We start from the raw sequence: 9,069 nt of genomic DNA, 5'->3' as shown, positions 1-9,069 counted from the left end.
GTTGCGGGGCTGATGTGGGTTTATAGAGGGGGGGATGTGAGCGCTGATTGGTGGAGGCGTGGTTGTCCCGGATCCGTGACGTGGGACGGTATGAGGGGTTCGATGCTGCTTGGATGGACGGTCGTGATCTCTGCGGGGCGGATCGTGCTTTTCTCCAAAGTTTTTTCTTTACGAACAGTATGCTTTATTTAATCAAAAAAATGTTGACACAGCGATGTTTAGCACGTAAAGTTGAAGTAAACTTGGTAAATAAATCTATGCAGCGTAAATAAATATCCAGTAGTAATAATAGTTTGATGTTTTAGTAGAATGACAACTAAGTAAAAGCGGATGGAAATGCACCAAATGAGTCAAATGACAATGTAGCAATACTGGCAAAAGGAAATTCAAACATGTGCTGGCTGTGTGAGTGAAGGATTTCACATGCCCCGAGTGAAATGTTTTGACAAATTACTAACTTACAATCATACCAAGCAAATTATGTCTTTTGGGCTTTTCTACAAAAGCACATGTCCAGATGGTTACACGTATAAATAAAGCTATAAGTGATACTCCCTCCATTCGGTAAGTAACTAGAACTAAAACCATGTCACTTATTTTCCGAACGGTGGTAATATTAAACAGATCATACTTTTCATGACGTCCAAGCGTACCGCCAGAAGATATTATGGAAATGACACAATAAAAAATGTTCCAAAGTAATTTGTGATTAAGTAGCTTACCCCGTGGCATTTTTAAGACTGTGATTAGTCATAAGAGATAACAATGGCCAACACCCCGATATAATTACTATGGAATCATCAGCCAGCAAACATATGTGTACATTGGAGACAAGACAGTATATTTGTAGGCCTCTAGATGATGGAGGCTAAAGAGAAGACATTGGTTTATGACTTTATTTATCGATTCCGAGATCAAGTTAACCTAAGACAAATATGGGTCGTGCTTGAACAGAAAATAGAAGATGTTGAGTGAACGTGCTTGCCGAGGGCAAATTGAAGGTTTGACTATGACAAAACAGAAGTTGACATCTTGATGAAATTGCTCAATCAGAGATGCATGTTGTACAAATTTAGGACTGTGATATTTGGCACATGTGTGCCATATAAGCAAAACTGCCACATCTCTATTTCTTTCATTTTAAAGTATAACACGATCCCTTGTCCTTTGACCTCGTCTCCTCCTAAACGACCCCGCAGGTTCACCCGAGAAACCTGCTTCTCCCGCACATCATGGGCAGCCATCCCCGAGAAAACTGCCACTTCTTCACGTCTATCACATGATTTCTCCTCAGGACAAAGTTACCATGGCATTTGTATGCAAGTTATCAGGCCTGTGTTGCATAACTTACCGTGCTATTTACATAAAACATACCAGGTACTATGCTTCAACAACTACACCCCTTCAAAGTTACCACTGTATTTTGTACATAAGTTATAAGGTTTTCGATGTGTAAAATACCGCGGTACTTACACATAAGTTAGCAGGGTATATGTACATTAACCTCCCCCGGTCAAAGTTACCATGGGGGGTTGTTCATGAGTTACCGGGTCTACAGTTCATATATTATCATGGTACTTGCACCTAAAAACTGGGTGTGTTTCGGTAGCTTTTCCCATAGGTCAAAAATTATCACGATGTTTTTGCGTAACTTATCACGCCTATAGCACGTGTGCCCCTCATGAGACTAAACATTATGTGACTTCCTCGTGGCACGCCATGTGTTGCATTCATCCAAGAGGCTCACGCGCGAGGCGAGTGTATGTTTTTAACAACTTTTTTTCCTTTGGTAAAAAAGTTACCATCATGTTTATATTGCAAGTTATCGGTTATGCGATGCTTATATTATCATGTTATTTACACCAGGATAAGATCCTTTGGCATCTTCTGTTGCAGCAGCTGAAGATGATAATTTCTTTGATTTCTTTTCTTATTTGTGGGGATCTTATGCACGAAAAGGCCATGTGCTTAACTTTACTTGCATGTTCTTCCACCTAGACTGCTCTACGGGCTGTGTTAAGGTGCCGGTTGGTTGACAATGGTCAGACATTCATAATCTGAATGTGTCTACAAGGTATTATGATCCTAGTATGTGATGCAGTTTTTCTTCTAGATGTACTAGTTGAACTCCTTTTCATCAGTATTTGATGTTAAACTAGATTCTTGTGCAGATGGTTACCTCTTCTGAACAATGCTTACATCTGCTCTGGAATGCTGAAAAACTAGTTCACCTTTTTGCTGATTCTTTTTAATTCTTACAATTTTAGTTGAGTTGCATGACTATATTATATCTTATAAGTAGCTATCTGAATACTTCTGTTAAGTAATGATCTAGAGACTCACCGGTGATCATGTGACCATTGGATAATGATGACAAGGTGTTAACAAACTGGTGTTACCAATAGGACATCTCACATTTAATTTGCATTTCTTGATGTTTTATAATAGCACATACCATCTCTCCTAAAATTTTAGAGATGACCAACGAATCACAGGTCTTGATCAGTTTGCCCTTCTATACATACAATTTGATCGACTCAGGAACTATCGAGAGGACAAAAACGACAGATGGACAGATAATCAACACAGATCCAAGTTGTTGTTTGCAGCCTGCAGGATGCAACCTATCATAGGATTTTGAAAGCACTTACCAGCTAGTCATGAAGTTCAACAATCTCTGAATTGCTGCGGTGTCTGAAGAGCAGGATGAGAACAAGCTCACCATGTCGTTGCACATCTTGTGACACACCACCTACCAACCCAAACCCAAGATAAAATATATTAAGTCAATAATAATAATAATAATAAATGGTGACCAAAATACCACTGTGTTATTACAATTGTTGTTTCCATGCAACTACAGTGCACGATGCGCGCAGATTCAGGCACAGCTATCACAAACCCAACCATTTTACATAATACCACCGTGACAACTCACAAAAGTTATCAGCCCTTGGATTTAAGTGAAGATGGTTCACCTTCTATGTGTACATGACACCAGCAGGTCAGAAGACCATAGCTTCCATGTATAAACCAAATGTGCATCAAAGACGATACAATAAACACCATCTTGTTTATAGCAAGGCAATACAGAAGCATGCCTCTAGCACATCATCTTGTTTAAGGAACACCTTCCGGCAAGAAACAGACAGCTAGTCTAATTTTCTCACACTTGGCATTTTCACAGTAACACAATCATGTACAACGCCAAGCTGCTTCAGGCTGACCAATTTGACTGATACTGCTTCATAAGCAAAGGAAACTACTCCCTCTGTCCGGAAATACTTGTCATCAAAATGAATAAAAGGGGATGTATCTAGATATGTTTTAGTTCTATATATATTCTTTTTTATCCATTTTGATGTCAAGTACATCTTTTTTTGTCCATTTTGATGACAAGTATTTTCGGATGGAGGGAGTACTACCAAAACAAGAACCAGACATGGCAAGCAAACCATTGGGGTTGCTCTTATTGACAATAAACAATCACAGCAGGAAATAAGCCCAGGCGATTGGACAACATTGCACCAGAATCAAGTGGATTCTGGAAACTTACATTGCTACGAAAGCACAATCGCATGGCAGAGATCAGTATCACAGTCACAGCTGAAATGGATCACAACTTTTGATATGTCAGTTTACCAAAAGAAAAGAAGCACAAATTCGGCTGTTACAACCAAAGAACCAACAGAGCTTTGGCAATCATTCTGCAATTCCCATCTAGCCAGCAGTAATACCACTTATACTTCCAGATAGCCAGAGTCGACAAGCACCAAGTAAACAGAACCATCTACAGTCGCTACTAGATGTACAATCTAAGAGGAGGTGAACTTGGTGACGGCCTTGGTGCCCTCGGAGACGGCGTGCTTGGCGAGCTCGCCGGGGAGGACGAGGCGGACGGAGGTCTGGATCTCCCGTGACGTGATGGTGGGCTTCTTGTTGTAGCGGGCGAGCTTGGCGGCCTCGCCGGCGAGCTTCTCGAAGATGTCGTTGATGAAGGAGTTCATGATGGACATGGCCTTTGAGGAGATGCCCATGTCGGGGTGCACCTGCTTCAGCACCTTGAAGATGTAGATCTTGTACGTCTCCACGCTCTTCTTGCCCTTCTTCCTGGACTTCTTGTCGCCGCCGCCCTCCTTGCCGGAGGCCTTGCCCTTGCCCGCCGCCGGCAGCCGCTTCTCGGCCTTGGGCTTCTTCCCGGCCGGCGCCTTCTCGGCCTTCTCCGTCGTCGCCTCCTCCTCCGCGGGCTTCTTCGCCGCCGGCTTCTTCTCCGCCGCCTTGGGGGCCATCGCTGCGTCTGGAGCGGGGAGAGGGGAAGCCGCCGGTGCTGCTAAGGTGGGAGATTTGGAACGAGATGCTGGGAAAGGAGTTGCGGGGCTGATGTGGGTTTATAGAGGGGGGGATGTGAGCGCTGATTGGTGGAGGCGTGGTTGTCCCGGATCCGTGACGTGGGACGGTATGAGGGGTTCGATGCTGCTTGGATGGACGGTCGTGATCTCTGCGGGGCGGATCGTGCTTTTCTCCAAAGTTTTTTCTTTACGAACAGTATGCTTTATTTAATCAAAAAAATGTTGACACAGCGATGTTTAGCACGTAAAGTTGAAGTAAACTTGGTAAATAAATCTATGCAGCGTAAATAAATATCCAGTAGTAATAATAGTTTGATGTTTTAGTAGAATGACAACTAAGTAAAAGCGGATGGAAATGCACCAAATGAGTCAAATGACAATGTAGCAATACTGGCAAAAGGAAATTCAAACATGTGCTGGCTGTGTGAGTGAAGGATTTCACATGCCCCGAGTGAAATGTTTTGACAAATTACTAACTTACAATCATACCAAGCAAATTATGTCTTTTGGGCTTTTCTACAAAAGCACATGTCCAGATGGTTACACGTATAAATAAAGCTATAAGTGATACTCCCTCCATTCGGTAAGTAACTAGAACTAAAACCATGTCACTTATTTTCCGAACGGTGGTAATATTAAACAGATCATACTTTTCATGACGTCCAAGCGTACCGCCAGAAGATATTATGGAAATGACACAATAAAAAATGTTCCAAAGTAATTTGTGATTAAGTAGCTTACCCCGTGGCATTTTTAAGACTGTGATTAGTCATAAGAGATAACAATGGCCAACACCCCGATATAATTACTATGGAATCATCAGCCAGCAAACATATGTGTACATTGGAGACAAGACAGTATATTTGTAGGCCTCTAGATGATGGAGGCTAAAGAGAAGACATTGGTTTATGACTTTATTTATCGATTCCGAGATCAAGTTAACCTAAGACAAATATGGGTCGTGCTTGAACAGAAAATAGAAGATGTTGAGTGAACGTGCTTGCCGAGGGCAAATTGAAGGTTTGACTATGACAAAACAGAAGTTGACATCTTGATGAAATTGCTCAATCAGAGATGCATGTTGTACAAATTTAGGACTGTGATATTTGGCACATGTGTGCCATATAAGCAAAACTGCCACATCTCTATTTCTTTCATTTTAAAGTATAACACGATCCCTTGTCCTTTGACCTCGTCTCCTCCTAAACGACCCCGCAGGTTCACCCGAGAAACCTGCTTCTCCCGCACATCATGGGCAGCCATCCCCGAGAAAACTGCCACTTCTTCACGTCTATCACATGATTTCTCCTCAGGACAAAGTTACCATGGCATTTGTATGCAAGTTATCAGGCCTGTGTTGCATAACTTACCGTGCTATTTACATAAAACATACCAGGTACTATGCTTCAACAACTACACCCCTTCAAAGTTACCACTGTATTTTGTACATAAGTTATAAGGTTTTCGATGTGTAAAATACCGCGGTACTTACACATAAGTTAGCAGGGTATATGTACATTAACCTCCCCCGGTCAAAGTTACCATGGGGGGTTGTTCATGAGTTACCGGGTCTACAGTTCATATATTATCATGGTACTTGCACCTAAAAACTGGGTGTGTTTCGGTAGCTTTTCCCATAGGTCAAAAATTATCACGATGTTTTTGCGTAACTTATCACGCCTATAGCACGTGTGCCCCTCATGAGACTAAACATTATGTGACTTCCTCGTGGCACGCCATGTGTTGCATTCATCCAAGAGGCTCACGCGCGAGGCGAGTGTATGTTTTTAACAACTTTTTTTCCTTTGGTAAAAAAGTTACCATCATGTTTATATTGCAAGTTATCGGTTATGCGATGCTTATATTATCATGTTATTTACACCAGGATAAGATCCTTTGGCATCTTCTGTTGCAGCAGCTGAAGATGATAATTTCTTTGATTTCTTTTCTTATTTGTGGGGATCTTATGCACGAAAAGGCCATGTGCTTAACTTTACTTGCATGTTCTTCCACCTAGACTGCTCTACGGGCTGTGTTAAGGTGCCGGTTGGTTGACAATGGTCAGACATTCATAATCTGAATGTGTCTACAAGGTATTATGATCCTAGTATGTGATGCAGTTTTTCTTCTAGATGTACTAGTTGAACTCCTTTTCATCAGTATTTGATGTTAAACTAGATTCTTGTGCAGATGGTTACCTCTTCTGAACAATGCTTACATCTGCTCTGGAATGCTGAAAAACTAGTTCACCTTTTTGCTGATTCTTTTTAATTCTTACAATTTTAGTTGAGTTGCATGACTATATTATATCTTATAAGTAGCTATCTGAATACTTCTGTTAAGTAATGATCTAGAGACTCACCGGTGATCATGTGACCATTGGATAATGATGACAAGGTGTTAACAAACTGGTGTTACCAATAGGACATCTCACATTTAATTTGCATTTCTTGATGTTTTATAATAGCACATACCATCTCTCCTAAAATTTTAGAGATGACCAACGAATCACAGGTCTTGATCAGTTTGCCCTTCTATACATACAATTTGATCGACTCAGGAACTATCGAGAGGACAAAAACGACAGATGGACAGATAATCAACACAGATCCAAGTTGTTGTTTGCAGCCTGCAGGATGCAACCTATCATAGGATTTTGAAAGCACTTACCAGCTAGTCATGAAGTTCAACAATCTCTGAATTGCTGCGGTGTCTGAAGAGCAGGATGAGAACAAGCTCACCATGTCGTTGCACATCTTGTGACACACCACCTACCAACCCAAACCCAAGATAAAATATATTAAGTCAATAATAATAATAATAATAAATGGTGACCAAAATACCACTGTGTTATTACAATTGTTGTTTCCATGCAACTACAGTGCACGATGCGCGCAGATTCAGGCACAGCTATCACAAACCCAACCATTTTACATAATACCACCGTGACAACTCACAAAAGTTATCAGCCCTTGGATTTAAGTGAAGATGGTTCACCTTCTATGTGTACATGACACCAGCAGGTCAGAAGACCATAGCTTCCATGTATAAACCAAATGTGCATCAAAGACGATACAATAAACACCATCTTGTTTATAGCAAGGCAATACAGAAGCATGCCTCTAGCACATCATCTTGTTTAAGGAACACCTTCCGGCAAGAAACAGACAGCTAGTCTAATTTTCTCACACTTGGCATTTTCACAGTAACACAATCATGTACAACGCCAAGCTGCTTCAGGCTGACCAATTTGACTGATACTGCTTCATAAGCAAAGGAAACTACTCCCTCTGTCCGGAAATACTTGTCATCAAAATGAATAAAAGGGGATGTATCTAGATATGTTTTAGTTCTATATATATTCTTTTTTATCCATTTTGATGTCAAGTACATCTTTTTTTGTCCATTTTGATGACAAGTATTTTCGGATGGAGGGAGTACTACCAAAACAAGAACCAGACATGGCAAGCAAACCATTGGGGTTGCTCTTATTGACAATAAACAATCACAGCAGGAAATAAGCCCAGGCGATTGGACAACATTGCACCAGAATCAAGTGGATTCTGGAAACTTACATTGCTACGAAAGCACAATCGCATGGCAGAGATCAGTATCACAGTCACAGCTGAAATGGATCACAACTTTTGATATGTCAGTTTACCAAAAGAAAAGAAGCACAAATTCGGCTGTTACAACCAAAGAACCAACAGAGCTTTGGCAATCATTCTGCAATTCCCATCTAGCCAGCAGTAATACCACTTATACTTCCAGATAGCCAGAGTCGACAAGCACCAAGTAAACAGAACCATCTACAGTCGCTACTAGATGTACAATCTAAGAGGAGGTGAACTTGGTGACGGCCTTGGTGCCCTCGGAGACGGCGTGCTTGGCGAGCTCGCCGGGGAGGACGAGGCGGACGGAGGTCTGGATCTCCCGTGACGTGATGGTGGGCTTCTTGTTGTAGCGGGCGAGCTTGGCGGCCTCGCCGGCGAGCTTCTCGAAGATGTCGTTGATGAAGGAGTTCATGATGGACATGGCCTTTGAGGAGATGCCCATGTCGGGGTGCACCTGCTTCAGCACCTTGAAGATGTAGATCTTGTACGTCTCCACGCTCTTCTTGCCCTTCTTCCTGGACTTCTTGTCGCCGCCGCCCTCCTTGCCGGAGGCCTTGCCCTTGCCCGCCGCCGGCAGCCGCTTCTCGGCCTTGGGCTTCTTCCCGGCCGGCGCCTTCTCGGCCTTCTCCGTCGTCGCCTCCTCCTCCGCGGGCTTCTTCGCCGCCGGCTTCTTCTCCGCCGCCTTGGGGGCCATCGCTGCGTCTGGAGCGGGGAGAGGGGAAGCCGCCGGTGCTGCTAAGGTGGGAGATTTGGAACGAGATGCTGGGAAAGGAGTTGCGGGGCTGATGTGGGTTTATAGAGGGGGGGATGTGAGCGCTGATTGGTGGAGGCGTGGTTGTCCCGGATCCGTGACGTGGGACGGTATGAGGGGTTCGATGCTGCTTGGATGGACGGTCGTGATCTCTGCGGGGCGGATCGTGCTTTTCTCCAAAGTTTTTTCTTTACGAACAGTATGCTTTATTTAATCAAAAAAATGTTGACACAGCGATGTTTAGCACGTAAAGTTGAAGTAAACTTGGTAAATAAATCTATGCAGCGTAAATAAATATCCAGTAGTAATAATAGTTTGATGTTTTAGTAGAATGACAACTAAGTAAAAGCGGATG

The 9,069-nt window shown here is 42.7% G+C and overlaps 1 pseudogene; it reads right to left on the bottom strand.

Moving 5' to 3' along the window:
• Nucleotides 1-3,815: 3,815 nt before the first annotated feature.
• Nucleotides 3,816-8,725, bottom strand: LOC123175817 (histone H2B.1-like; annotated as a pseudogene).
• Nucleotides 8,726-9,069: the final 344 nt, after the last annotated feature.

The sequence above is a fragment of the Triticum aestivum genome, unplaced genomic scaffold, assembly GCF_018294505.1.
Source record: "Triticum aestivum cultivar Chinese Spring unplaced genomic scaffold, IWGSC CS RefSeq v2.1 scaffold178798, whole genome shotgun sequence".
Taxonomy (NCBI): Eukaryota; Viridiplantae; Streptophyta; class Magnoliopsida; order Poales; family Poaceae; genus Triticum; species Triticum aestivum.
The sequence above is the reverse complement of the archived record's forward strand: the minus strand, read 5'-3'. Positions and strand labels throughout refer to the sequence as shown.